The sequence below is a fragment of the Macaca thibetana genome, chromosome X (assembly GCF_024542745.1).
Source record: "Macaca thibetana thibetana isolate TM-01 chromosome X, ASM2454274v1, whole genome shotgun sequence".
NCBI lineage: Eukaryota > Metazoa > Chordata > Mammalia > Primates > Cercopithecidae > Macaca > Macaca thibetana.
In genome coordinates this window covers 98350274-98365204 of record NC_065598.1, presented here as the reverse complement: position 1 = coordinate 98365204, position 14931 = coordinate 98350274, and the positions used below count along the sequence as shown (strand labels likewise).

General features: G+C 41.5%; 1 protein-coding gene across 1 annotated transcript in view; it reads right to left on the bottom strand.

Moving 5' to 3' along the window:
* Window positions 1-14931, bottom strand: part of LOC126946025 (ras-related protein Rab-40A-like) — a 203883-nt gene that overhangs the window by 55653 nt on the left and 133299 nt on the right. Inside the window, exons 5-7 of the mRNA XM_050776008.1 lie at window positions 14547-14657; window positions 7358-7465; window positions 4201-4279 (exon numbers count right to left, since the gene is read on the bottom strand). The gene's annotated coding sequence lies outside the window, so the exon portion shown is untranslated. The remainder of the gene's footprint in view (window positions 1-4200; window positions 4280-7357; window positions 7466-14546; window positions 14658-14931) is intronic.

The window sequence follows — 14931 nt, the reverse complement described above, 5'->3', positions numbered from 1 at the left end:
ATGTCAAATAAGCACATGAAAAGATATTCAACATCATTAATAATTAGGGAAAGAAAACGAAAAGCACAGTGAGATACTATTTCATTCCAGAAGAATGATCAAAATTTAAAAGACTGACCATACCAATCACCGGCAATTTTCTGGAAGCTGAAACCCTGCTTCCAGTGAAGAAATCAATAAATTAGACTTTCTGAAAGTTAAAAACTTTGCTCTTCCAAAGATACTGTTGACAAGTCCTTGTTTGGGAGAAAATGTTTGGAAACCATTTATCTGGTAAAGGGCTTATATCCAGAATAGGATATATCCAGAAAAGGGCTTATATCCAGCTGAAGCACTGCTGGTTGGAATGAAAAATGGTACAACCACTTTGAAAACAGTTTGGCCATTTCTTACAATGTTAATCTTACCTCTACCACATGGTCCAGAGACTGAACTCCTAAGTATTGACCCTTGAAAGAGAATGCATATTTTCACAAAAAGACTTATTCACAAATGTTCATAGCAGCTTTATTTACAAGAGCCCCAAATGAGAAACAGCCAAAATGTCCATCGACAAATGGATGTATGATAAAATGTTTAGTGTGGTTGTATACTGCAATAGCATTTAGCAATCAAATGAAGTATATCAATGGATAAATGTAATAAAATGGATAAATATAAAAATAAGTAGAGTGAATGAAAAAACCCAGGTGTTGATCAAAAAAAAAAAAAAAAAAGAAAGAAACCACCTCTATGATTCCATTTAAATATATTTCTGGACATGTAAAGCAATGTATAGTGACAGGCATACTGTGTTTACCTGGGGGCAAGACAGGGGAAGGGTAGGTAGGCCAGGTACTAAAGAACTGAAATTGTGATGTCCTGGGAAATAATAATGGTATTTAGAACAATCTAGTTATCTTAGTGGACATAGCTGGGTATCATTATAATAGGGCAAACTACATTGCAATTATTAATTTTGAAAATGCTAAATTCTTGTACCTGACATTTTGATATTTTTAGGTAGCACTTAATTTCTGGCTTCTTAGAAAATTTCATTATAGAACAGACAAAAATGTAGAAACCATGGAAGAATGCATACTATAATCACAAATTGCTAGGAAGCTCTTCTAACCTTCTAACTGCATAGTTCAACATTCATGAGATAAATTCATGGGCATCACTGACAACTATTCATACAGGCAGAAAATGTATGTAAATTTGTTGCAAATACATGTTACACATCAAGTTCCCTCCTCAAGTGAACAATTCATTGCTTTATGATAAAGTAAGGCATCTCTCAGATGGGAATCAAGGTTACTACAAAAAGTAGTTTCTCATCTTCTGGACTATGTTGTGAACCTCACAGGAGCTATTCCACAACACGGTTTTGTTCAGATCTATGAACTCACTAGAATCAGGCATCATATCCTACCAGGGAGGGAAGTGCCAGGGGTCTCCTGAGGACAGCTGCCCTTCAAATCCTGAGTAGAAGCTTCAGCACCCATTACGTCCCAGATCCTGAGAACGAACCTCCTTCAGACCCTTAATATAAGTTCAGATACAGGCATGAAGAGTTGCACAGGGAGAAAGAGAATCCAGCCATTATTGTATATTCTTGGAGTAACTCTGTGCCTGGCACCATACTAGGCACTGGGTTAGTGACCAATGACACTGATAAAATTGGGTAGTGATCATATCCAGAAGGTACAATGGGGTTTCTCACCAGGGCCTTTTTCTTCTTTCCTTATCTATCCCCTAACAACAAATCTGAAAAGGAATAAAAAGAGGCCTGAATTCACATAAACATTCCTGATCCCACAATAACCACAGGGCTATGGTCTTGTACCTGCTTTATCATGGTAAGTTCCAGAAATTCTGTGGGTGAGCGTAATTATCCCCATTACACAGAATGGGACACTAAGTTCAGTCTTTGCCTGTATCATCCTCCCACGCCCCTCCTTTACATGGGAAGTAGCCCTGAGACACCCTGGAACAGGACACCACACTCCCTGGGGCCAGGAGGCACCCACCTCTCTTTCTCACCAGACAGCCAGGGCACCGAGTCCCAAAGCAAGAACAAGGAGACTTGGTTGGAATCCCTTGTCTTTCTACACCCTGGGGCAGTTCAGCCCTACATCTTCAGCTGAGTCTCAAACACCTGAAGGCAACCCTGCTTTTTTCACCAGGCCATGTAAGTCTCCATTGAAAAGTCGTAACAGTCACCCTTATGATGTCTGGTTTCTATGGCAACCGAGATATATACGCTTATCCTCCACACTGGAAATGCTGCCTCCATAGCGCCCTCTGTCCTCTTGCCTTTCTGGGAAAGCAAAAAACCTTCTCTCTTCAGACTACCACCTGAGAAAGCTTACCAATAAAAGGAACTAGACAGGGACCCAGGCAATTGGTGGAACTCTGCCCTCATTTGATAAAGGACAGAAGTCCGTGTTGTTGGGAATTTTGTTTGCTTTAAAACTGACCTTGAGGGAATATTATCACTACATAGAGAGCCAGGGAGGTATCCTAAGGCTCTAGACGATGAGCTAGCCCTGAGGGAGGGAACATGTACAACTCATACACCATGCTAGGCAGTTAGGCATCTGTGGCAGAAAACTGAGAGACTGTTTATAATCATATGACTAAACAAACTAGTGACACCAAAATATGTCATTTAAGCTATCTCTAAGTTATTTCAGGGAAGCAGGCTTAGAATAATATAGTCATTAGTAGGCAAAAACCTAATCAATTCAAAGTCTTTTCCCCCCATCCCAGTATTTTATTCCATGTGAATGGACATTCACAACCAAAACATTTCTAGCCTCTCTGCACACTCCTTTGGGAGGAGAAACATGCTGCTCAGCTGGAGTCCTTCCTTCAAAACTCTTTGTAGTAAGCTGCCTTTCAGAGACACTCACTCTGCTCTGCCAACAGGAGGGATCTTACAAGAGGCCCACAGTTCTGTTCTTTCTGTGTCTCGCTGGCTCCCCAACTATTCCTATGGTCTTGCTTTACAACGCTCGAATATATTTTTTTAAATTTTTCTTGAGATGGAGTCTCACTCTTTCATCAGGCTGGTATGCACTGGCGTAATCTTGGCGCACTGCAACCTCCACCTCCTGGGTTCAAGCAATTCTCCTGCCTCAGCTTCCCAAGTAGTTGGGATCACAGGCATGTGCCACCATGCCCAGCTAATTTTTGTATTTTTAGTAGAGACACGGTTTCACTATGTTGGCCAGGATGGTCTCGATCTCTTGACCTCGTGATCCGCCTGCCTCAACCTCCCAAAGTGCGGGGATTACGGGCATGAGCCACTGCACCCAGCCTACAATGCTTGAATCTTTAAGGGCCTCTCAGCTCCCACCAAGTACTCCACTGCTCCAAGTCTTAGCACTAAACCAAGATATGTAATTTTAAAACTACATGAGCTTTATTTCTTATAAAGGTGATACTGGAGAATATGACTTAGATTTGCTGTCACATGGGCTATGAAAGAGCTCCAGAATCGACAGTGTCCACCTAGCAGTGCTGCATTGGGAGTCACAAATGCCAAGGATTGCAATGCATAATGACCTGTTGTCTCCTGAAGGAGCCCTGTCCATGTGTGTTCAAGAAAAGTGACTTTCTTGCCAAGGGCTATCCCTGTAGCAGAAGAAATGTGAAGAAATATCCCTTGTTTGGAATAATAACTCACTAAGCCAACCTCTGAGATTTTTCTTATGAAGTGGTTTGTAGCAACACACTCTCAGCACCTTAATTTACATGACTGTAGTAGAGGCTCATCTTACGGTATTATGCTCCAAATTCCAATGGTAGTGGAAAAATTACACATTGTGAAAATTTCCATTGGAAATCTCTTCAAGTAGGAATCAATGACATGTCCTATCAATGGACATCTCTATCCATTTATCAATGACAAACCTCTATCCACATATAAACCAACACTCAGATTATAGTCAAAATTATAACTAAGTTCCACCAGCCCTTTCTTATTCAGTAACAGATCACAGAAAAAGAGGGAAAGCTCACCAAAACCCTAATGTTTTGCATATATATTTCTCCTTAACCATTAACCCCCAAAATAGCCATTTATTATCACTCAGGAGTCTGTGTGTTGACTGGGCTGAGCTGGGTGTTTCCTGCTTCATGGGGTATCTGTCACCTGGGGATGCAGTCATCTGGATGCTCCACATATCTGGGACATCCAAGAGGCTCACTCACATGGATGATGACTGGTACTGGTAACTTCTGGGAGCTCAGCTGGCGTTTTGCCTGGAACACCTTGGTTTGACACAGAGTCCTCCATGGGTAGGGTAGCCAGAGAAAACAGAAGACACTCAGTTAAATTTGATTCCAGACAAATAATGAATAATATTTTAGTGTGTGACGGTTATATTTATATGCCAACTTGGCTGGGCTAAAGTACACAGCTCATCAAACATTATTCTGGATGTTTCTTTGAGGGTGTTTTTGAATGAAATTAAAATTTAAATTTCTGGATATTGTATAAAGCAGATTACCATCTATACTGTGGGTAGGCTTCATTTAATCAACTGGAAATCTGCATAGAAAAAAAAAAAAAAAAGACTGACATCCCCTGAAGCAAAGGGAAGTGTGCTCGAAGATGGCATTTGGAATTAAACTGCAACATTGGTTCTTCACCGGTCTGCAGTCTGCAAACACATCCTGCAAATTTGCGACTTCCAGCTACCATAATCATGCTAGCCAATTCCTGAAAATAAATCAGTCGCTCCCCAAACCCTCTATTGAGATAGATAGATACATACATATACACACATACTGTATTGGATATGTGACTCTGGATGTGGCATACAATATTATTTTATTTGAACTCAACTGGGCATCTCATATTTTTATTTGCAAAATCTGGCAACCCTATGGGTACAGCCTTTGGATGTGTTAAGTTTTATTGACCTTCTGACATGACATTTCCAATGAGTCAAGTCTAAGGAAAATGAGCAGGTAAGACTGAAAAAAAGGAAAAAAGCCGGTAATACCTAGTGCTGGTGAAATAAAGGGGACAGACTTTCATATACACTATTGGCGCAGCATTGATGTATACACTTTCTGAGGCCCATATTATTACAGCTTAATGACTTGAATGGCCTTTGTGAAGAAGTCCTATTTCTACCAACACGGGAGTTTCAGCTGAGGGTTTAGAAAAGGCTCATCAAGGTGACTCTGATGTGCATCCTAGTTAAGAAGCCCTGGACGTGGGGGCAGGTCAAATTAATATATGAGATAGCTTCTATTTACGGAACAGAGTGTTTAGAGGGGCCTAGCTCCAGGTCCTTCATGTTAGTGTCTGGATTTGATCTCATGACAGCCCTGATACTGAGGTACCAGTATCCTCTCTTCTTCATGGATGCCTGCGACTACAAAGCACATGCTTCTTACCACAGAGCTGGATGGCAAAAAATGTTGCTCAGTATGCCCACTGCCAGAGCCAGGCCCACTGCCAGAACCTGCCAGCTTGGGCACCTTGAGTTGCTGGTGGCAGAGCTTTAGCATGAGGACATACACTGTTAAGGAGTTTAATCTCTGTTCTCCTTGTGTTTACCCTTCCTGCATTTCTAGCAGAAAACCAGGCTTGGGCCTCCTTCCCCGTCTCAGGAAAGGTTTATAGCAGGGCTGGAAGCAGAAGCTGTCTGAAGCCAGTGTTTGCTTCATCCTGCATGAAAATTTAAACTTAAGGAAAGGATTGGGCTGCTTGTACCTGGCAGAGAGGGGAAGGGTTCTGAGGACACAGAGAAGGGAGAAGAGAGGTTTTTCCTGGACAGGGATGAGGTCAGAGGTCTACAGGTCCCTCCGGGAGTAGGGACCTGAGCATTGCTTCATATCAATGTTTGGAGAAGCTCTGTATATAGTTCATCGAGGCTGGGCATCCATCCATGAGACAGATTCTCCTGTTTGGTCGGAAGGATGGATAGCTCAGGGTCGGGAAGGGGGGTGGGGCTGAAGGTAGTAAACCAGCTAGGGAAATGGTCAGCTCAGCTCTCAGCAGTGGGGACACATGTGTGATAATGATCTGCCATGCTGTATCTGGAGGATACATTTCCACAAATGGTTATTCTTTGTCAAAGAGCATGACTATTTTTAATATATACTGTCTAGTTGAAAGTTAAAATCTCTTTACTAATGAATATCCCAACCAACTGCAAGATGAGAGCACCTGTTTCTCTAGATTTGTGCAATAATGGATTTCCCAATGTTATTAATATTTGCTAATGTAATATCCTATCACTGTAATGTTAAAATACTTCTCATTTTTCTCCACCTATTTCCACATAAATGGCATATTTCACACGTGCATTTCTAAATGCAAACATAACAGTCCCACTTTATGCCTCAGAATATGTCCTTGAATAGTCCTAGAGTCTGATGAGAAAACCTGATGAGTGAGTTTGTGTTTATGCTGTGTCCTGTTTAAATGGAAATTGTGGAGTCATAAGAACGACATACACTGAAGCAGGAGAACAAAATGGTGGACTGTCTTTGCAGATACACTGGGGAACATATATGAGAGAAGCAAGCATGGCCCCATCAACTCTTAAGTCTGCACTGCAGAGAGTCCCTGGCATGTGTGCAAGAATGGTCATGGCAGCGTGGCCAAAATATCAAAATAACCCCAAAGTCAACTTATTAAAGACATCTTAGAAACATCATTTTCAGAAGAAATAATTTCAATAAGTGTTTGCTATGATTTGGATGTTTGACTCCTCTAAACCTCATGTTGAAATTTGATCCCCAATGTTGGAGGTGGGACCTAACAGGAGGTGTTTGGGTCAGGGGGGTGGATCCCTCATGAAAGTCTTGGTGCCATCCTTGCTGTGATGAGTGAGTCCTTGCTCTATTAGTTACCACAAGAGCTGGTTGTTTAAAACAGTCTAGTACCTCCCATCTCTCTTCTCCCTCTCTGGCCATGTGATCTCTGCACAAGTTAGCTCCCCATGGCCTTCCATCATGAGTGGAAGCTTCCTGAGGCCCTCATCATAAGCAGATGCCCAATCTTGAACTTTCCAACCATCAGAATTGTTAGCCACATAAAGTTTTTCTTTATAAGTCATGCAGCCTCAGATATTCCTTTATAGCAACACTAAGTGGACTAAGATAGTGGTATAAAAATATATGGTTTATTCCATTTACCCATCAGGACAGCAGTGTGAAGGAAGTATGGTGAGTCCCATCTCACAGATGATCAAGCTCTGGCTCACAGAGACTAAGACCCTCTCCAGATAAGTGGCAGATTGGTCATGAGATTCTGTCTCTTACCCTCCTACGCAATGGAACCAGCAGCTTCTTATTTGGAAAATGATAATTGTATACTTCACCAGTATTGTTCCCTAAGGGTACTCACTCAACAGCCCTTCACATTGAGGAAGAGGATGGTGGAGATGAAATCCTGCCCTTTGGGCCATGAGGCATAGCTGTGGGGTCATATGGATTACCAGGTCTCTGAGGTTAACTGTGGGGTGAAATAAAGAAACATAACCTCATGTGGAACAAGAAATAACAGCGAAGAGAACAGAAAACAGCAGGCCCTCCAGGGATCACCTCTACCTCTCTCTGTCTTTGCTCCCTTCCCCACCTCATTTGTCTCCTGCTCTGTGTGACAGTATGGGATGTACACAGGTATCCAAGGTACCCTGAGAGAGGACAGAATGATGGGAAGATCTAGACCATGAGAAGGGTGGATCATGCAGCACTAGTCCTGGGTGTTGGCTCACCCACCAGGCGCTCCATCTCTTCCTACTTCTGTGTGCCTTACCATCACTCTACCACACAGTAATGAAGCTCCCACATTAACAGAAATATGCACTCTCCAAAGGAGGCTAGCAGGGTAAGTGACTTAACCCTGAGACCAGAACATCTCACAGTTACTGGTTTGGGTCTGGCACCAATAATGCAGAGAGATCTCTGGTCTCTCTTGCTCCAGTGTCCTGAACAGCAGACAGTATGAGGCTTTCATCAAGCCCCTTGGGACTGCAAAGGAAACACACTTTTCTCATGCAGATGGCGGGTAATATAAGGGGACAGGAAAACCCGCGAAACAGGAAGAAGTGTGGTGTGTGGTGACTTCATTCCCTTACCCCAAACTCCATTCACGGGGTCCATGATTCAGTTGAATAGAAATGGTGGAATCCCCTTCTTCCCTTCCCCAGCACCATCAGGGCACTCATTCCACCACATAGAAATGACACTGACTCACGGTGAAATTAGAAATGTGGGAGTGTTTTCCTTCTCCCAAGTGCTCTCTAGTCACATGGAAAATAGTTACTATACACTAGAGAAACTTGACGAACCCCACCTTAATTAATTAACATCAGCAGTGACATTAAGTAGGCCTCTTGACTACTAGATATAGTGTGACAAGAAGGGCACTTCAACTCAATGGTATTCTTTCTCAAAACACATAATCCTGGTCTAATCACAATAAGAACAACTGGCTAAGCCTCTACTCCTCATGACTGTCAGGGTCATGAAAGTCATCTGGAAGTTCCTCAAATGGATAAGCAGGGAGTTACCAGCAATTCCACTCTTAGGTACATACTCAAGAGAAATGAAAACATAAGTCTACCTGAAAACTTGTACACAAATGTATGTCGAATTGTCATTCATATTAGCCAACAACTAGAAATAATCCAATGACTATCAACAGATAAATGGATAAAAAATGTAGTCTATTCATACAAGATTTTTCAACCATTAGAAAGAATGACATTATGACACAGGCTATACCATGGATGAACCTTGAGTATATATCATAACCAGGTGAAGGAAGCCAAACAATAAAGACCAAATATTGTATGATTCCATTTATATAAAGCATGTAAACAGGCAAATACATAGACACAGAAAACATTTGTGATTGCCAAGGCTGAAGCAGGAATTAACTGTATTCAAGCATGACGGGACTTTTTGAGGTAATAGAAATATTAAAAGCTTAATTATGGTGATGGTAGCACAATTCTACACATTTACTAAAATTCATCAAATTTTACCCTGAAAATGGGTAAATTTCATTGTCTGTAAAGTATATTGCAAGAAAGCTGTTTAAAAATATGGTACTACAATTTTTATGTAGTATGCCAGCAAGACAGAACTGTTCACTCCCCTGGAAGGGGGCTGAAGCCAGGGAGCCAAGTGGTCTAGCTCAGTGGATCCCACCCCCACGGAGCCCAGCAAAGTAAGATCCACTGGCTTAAAATTTTTGCTGCTAAGATCCACTGGCTTAAAATTCTTGCTGCCAGCATAGCAGCCTGAAGTCCACTTGGGATGCTCCAGCTTGGTGGGGGGAGGGGCGTCCACCATTACTGAGGCTTGAGTAGGTGGTTTTCCCCTCACAGCATAAACAAAGACACAGGAAAGTTCGAACTGGGCAGAGCCCACCACAGCTTGGCAAAGCCACTGTAGCCAGATTGCCTCTCTAGATTCCTCCTCTCAGGGCAGGGCATCTCTGAAAAAAAGCCACCAGCCCCAGTCAGGGGTTTATAGATAAAACTCCCATCTCCCTGGGACAGAGCACCTCAAGGAAGGGGTGGCTGTGGGTGCAGCTTCAGCCAACTTAAACGTTCCTGCCTGCCAGCTCTGAAAAGAGTAGCAGATCTCCCAGCACAGCACTCGAGCTCTGCTAAGAGACACACTGCCTCCTCAAGTGGGTCCCTCTGACCCCCATGAGTCCTGACTGGGAGACACCTCCCAGCAGGGGTCGACAGACACCTCATATAGGAGAACTCCAGCTAGCATCTGACGGGTGCCTCTCTGGGATGAAGCTTCCAGAGGAAGGAACAGGCTGCAGTCTTTGCTGTTCTGCAGCCTCCACTGGTGATACCCAGGCAAACGGGGTCTGGAGTGAACTGCCAGCAAACTCCAGCAGACCTGCAGCAGAGGGGCCTGTTAGAAGGAAAACTAACAAACAGAAAGGAATAGTATCAACATCAATAAAAAGAATGTCCACACCAAAACCCCATCCAAAGGTCACCAACATCAAAGACCAAAGGTAGATAAATCCATGAAGACGGGGAGAAACCTGCACAAAAAGGCTGAAAATTGCAAAAACCAGAAGGCCTCTTCTCCTCCAAAGGATCACAACTCCTCACTAGCAAGGGAACAAAACTGGATGGAGAATTAGTTTGACAAATTGACAGAAGTAGGCTTCAGAAGGTGGGTAATAACAAACTCCTCTGAGCTAAAGGAGCATGTTCTAACCCAATGCAAGGAAGCTAAGAACCTTTTAAAAAGGTTAGAGGAATTGCTAACTAGAATAAACAGTTTAGAGAAGAACATAAATGACCTGATGGAGCTGAGAAACACATCATGAGCACTTCATGAAGCATATGCAAGTATCAACAGCTGAACTGATCAAGCAGAAGAAAGGATATCAGAGATTGAAGATCAACTTAATGAAATAAAGCATGAAGACAGGATTAGAGGAAAAAGAATGAAAAGGAACGAACAAAGCCTCCAAGAAATATTGGAATATGTGAAAAGACCAAACCTATGTTTGATTGATATACCTGGAAGTGATGGGGAGAATGGAACCAAGCTGGAAAACACTCTTCAGGATATTATCCAGGAGAACTTCCCTAACCTAGCAAGAGAGGCCAACATTCAAATTCAGGAAATACAGAGACCACCACAAAGATACTCCTCAAGAAGAGCAACCCCAAGACACATAATCGTCAGATTCACCAAGATTGAAATGAAGGAAAAAATGTTAAGGGCAGCCAAAGAGAAAGGTCGGGTTACCCACAAAGGGAAGCCCATCAGACTAACAGCGGATCTCTCTGCAGAAACCCTACAAGTCAGAAGAGAGTGGGGGCCAATATTCAACATTCTTAATGAAAGAATTTTCAGTCTAGAATTTCATATCCAGTCAAACTAAGCTTCATAAGCGAAGGAGAAATAAAATCCTTTACAGACAAGCAAATGCTGAGAGATTCTGTCACCATAGGCCTGCCTTACAAGAGCTCCTGAAGGAAGCACTTCAGGAGTGGAAAGGAACAAGCGGTACCAGCCACTGCAAAAACATGCCAAACTGTAAAGACCATCAATGCTAGGAAGAAACTGCATCAACTAACGGGCAAAATAACCAGCTAACATCATAATGACAGGATCAAATCCACACATAACAATATTAACCTTAAATGTAAATAGGCTAAATGCCTCAATGAAAATACACAGACTGGAAAATCGATAAAGAGTCAAGACCCATTGGTGTATTGTATTCAGGAGACCCATCTCACGTGCAAAGGCACACATAGGCTTGAAATAAAGGGAAGGAGGAATATTTACCAAGCAAATGGAAGCAAGAAAAAGCAGGTGTCACTTTATTTTTGATGAGTTTAATCTAATTGGCTGCATATTTTGTGACTTATTTATTTATATTTAGTACTATCTTTTCAAGGTTTTTTTTTTTTTCAGTCAATAAATTTGGACTTTGCACTTCTAACTAGCTTGATACAGCTCCAGACAAAGCTGAGTCTAGGTAAGCAGTCAATCCGGTTGTGGATTGTATTAGAAAAATGACTTCAGCAACTTATGTGGAGAGACTATGCTCAGGTTCCTGCATCCATAAAAATTGGTATAATAACACTCATTGCCCTTTTATTTTGCAGACATCATAAAGATACATACGACAATTAAAGGAACCCAAATATATGGGAATAAACATATAAACCTGGGGTAGGACTGTTATTATAATGATGGTAAACAATGGGCATATTCAAAATCTGAGTAATTAATACAAACTGTCCAAGACCATTTTTAAATATTGAATGCATATGGAAACTTGGAAAGCAAGAAGGAATCACAAGCTGGGACACTGGGAAAGCTTGAGAGTCCTAATCCTGCCAGAGGCACTGCAAGGTGTAGACACTTGCAACATTCCTGTCTGACAGCTCCCAGGTGAGTAGATAGATTTGTGTCTTTCCCAGCAGCCTGTGCTGCTATTTAAAAACAGGCATGGTTCCTCTCACTCCTGGTAGGAGCAAAGGCCAGTGGCCTGATGGGACAAATAACCTTTCCTTCTCTGAGCCCAGAAAATATCCATATTAATTGGAATTGAATATTGAAATGTACCACCTTTGCATAAGTCTAAACCTTGCAGCCTCTGGCTTCATTATGAGTCAGCTGTCAAATGGGAAAGACAGTGGGTGGGTCCTGAAACAAGGCTTTGAGTGTTTTCTGCATCTCTGTGAGCAGCCAGGCTTTCTACTGCTTATACTATTAAAGTCGAATATAAAACTGTCATTTAAAAGAAAGTGAAAAAAGGATGAGTTTGTGCCCTTTGTAGGGACATGGATGCAGCTGGAAACCATCATTCTCAGCAAACTATCGCAAGAACAGAAAACCAAACACCGCATGTTCTCACTCATAGGTGGGAACTGAACAATGAGATCACTTGGACTCGGGAATGGGAACATCACACACCGGGGCCTATCATGGGGAGGGGGGCGGGGGGAGGGATTGCATTGGGAGTTATACCTGATGTAAATGACGAGTTGATGGGTGCAGCACACCAACATGGCACAAGTATACATATGTAACAAACCTGCACGTTATGCACATGTACCCTACAACTTAAAGTATAATAATAATAAAAAAAAAGAAAAAAAAAAAAGAAGAAAAAAAAATAAAAGAAAGTGACAGAGTATCTCTTTCCTTCCCCACTGTATTGGGGGTCCATTGACATTTCCACAGAGAAGTCTTCTTTGAAGTCCCCTTTCTGACAAGGTTTCTCTTCCAATTATATTCTTCTTCTTCAGCTTTGAATTTATTCTTGTTCATACTTATCTCAGTTGCAATTTTTCATTAATCTGCAGGATTATTTGATTAGTGCCTTCCTTGCCAACTGAAGAGTAAATTAGAATAAATCAAGGGCTATATTTATTTTTACTAGGGCTGCCATATTTATCACAGACAAACAAGTAAACAAATAAAATAAAAAACTACAGGACACTCAGCTAAATTTGAATTTCAGATAAACACAGAATAATTTTTAGTATAAGAATGTTGTTTATCTAAAATTCAAATTTAACTGGGAATCCTGTATTTTATCCTGCAACATTTTTAGCCACAGTTTACCTTCAGGGCTTATCACAGTATTAAGAACATTGTAAGAGTTCAATTAAAATGTCTTGAATGGATGAATGCCAGATTACAGGGAGGAAGGAAAGTATCATAACATTTTAGACAGTTGCAAATACATAAGACTGCATACTAGTATAATTATAATCCATTTCCAAAAACACTTCCTTAAAGTAAATTGTCAAAAGCCAGGAACAACCCATAGAGCTCATAGATAAAACTTTTACAGAGTAATAGTCAGTAAAAATGTCACACCACAATTCCACCATCAACATATTTTCGATTCTCCTGATATCTAAACAGAAAAGGTAACAAAAATCATATACACATCACATAATTAACTAAAAACCACATTTGAACCAAAAAGACTCTCCTCATTTTTTACAGTGTTGATTGAAATACAGTAGGTGAAACTTACAAAATATGTAGTTGTAAATAGAAACATTCACTAGAGATCAAGAGGTGTAGAAATAGCCAGGAAAAGTGGCAAATAACCCTCAAAAGATTTTGAGTGTACCTCAGATATTGTTCTTTGTCATCATTATTATAACTGTTTGACCTAATTGCTGTCTATAAATTAAAAAGCAGATTATTGTCTTCTTAGCCCCTTTTCATGTTCTCTTTTCTTTCATTAATTTCAACAAATATTGAATGTCTATTGCGTGTAAGACAATGTCTAAAACAAAATAAAAATCTGTGTAAATGTGAAAAAAAATATGATACTGACCTGGTCTTCTGTTGTACCACAGTAATGACCAAACGTTTTCATACAAAAGAATTGATGCATATGTTTCATATAAAAATGAATGCATATAGGGCCAGGCAGGATGGTTCACGCCTGTAATCCCAGCATTTTGGGAGGCCAAGGCAGGAGGATTACGAGCTGAAGAGATCAAGACCATCCTGGTCAACATAGTAAAACCTCGTCTCTACTAAAAATACAAAAAATTAGCTGGGCGTGGTGGTGCATGCCTGCAGTCCCAGCTACTCGGGAGGCTGAGGCAGGAGAATCGCTTGAACCCAGGAGGTGGAGGTTGCAGTGAGCCGGGATCACACCACTGCACTCCAGCCTGGCAACAGAGCGAGACTCTGTCGCAAAAAAAAAAAAAAAAAAAAAAAAAAAGAGTGCCTGTGTCCTACCCCTGCTGCCTCTGTCCTGTGTAACTCCAAGCAATGATCATTCCTCTTCCCCCTTCCCCTCATTGCTACATCAGGTTGTGCTTGTGTGCAAAATTTGATTGCATCTGATCACTTCCATGTCTTCCAATTATGGCAATGGCTTGAGAGCGGGTCCATGACAGAGTCCAGAACCCATCCTATGTGATAGGATGTCAGCATTAACTAATTTCTTCACTCCTCTGTGGCTGACCTCACATGCCTCCCCTTGGGGAGTCTAAATGGCACAACTCTATGTGTGCCACTATGTCAATACATATCAAAGGGTACACACCACTTACATAAACAATTTCCCTTGTAGAAATTCATCTTCAGAATGTAGTGAAGAATGTTCATAAGCATCTGGTTATAAGGACTGCCATCCTGATAATTCTCTTTTGTCACTTCTGGGCCTGAATTTGGGAAGAGAAACCAAATGAGACACAAACCCATGAAGGGGCAGAGGGAAATGTGGTTGTCAGCACACACACACATACACACACACACACTCTCTCACACAAACTGAGACATTTATCATGTTGTGTTGTATTTCTCCTAAGACAGCTTGCCGGACTCAAGGAAGACACATTCAACTCACTAGTGCAAATAGCCACAGGAACTGTGCCCGTAACTGTGCCCTTCAGCAGTGCACAGAGTCTGAAAAGATGCCATCCACACAGTGTAGAT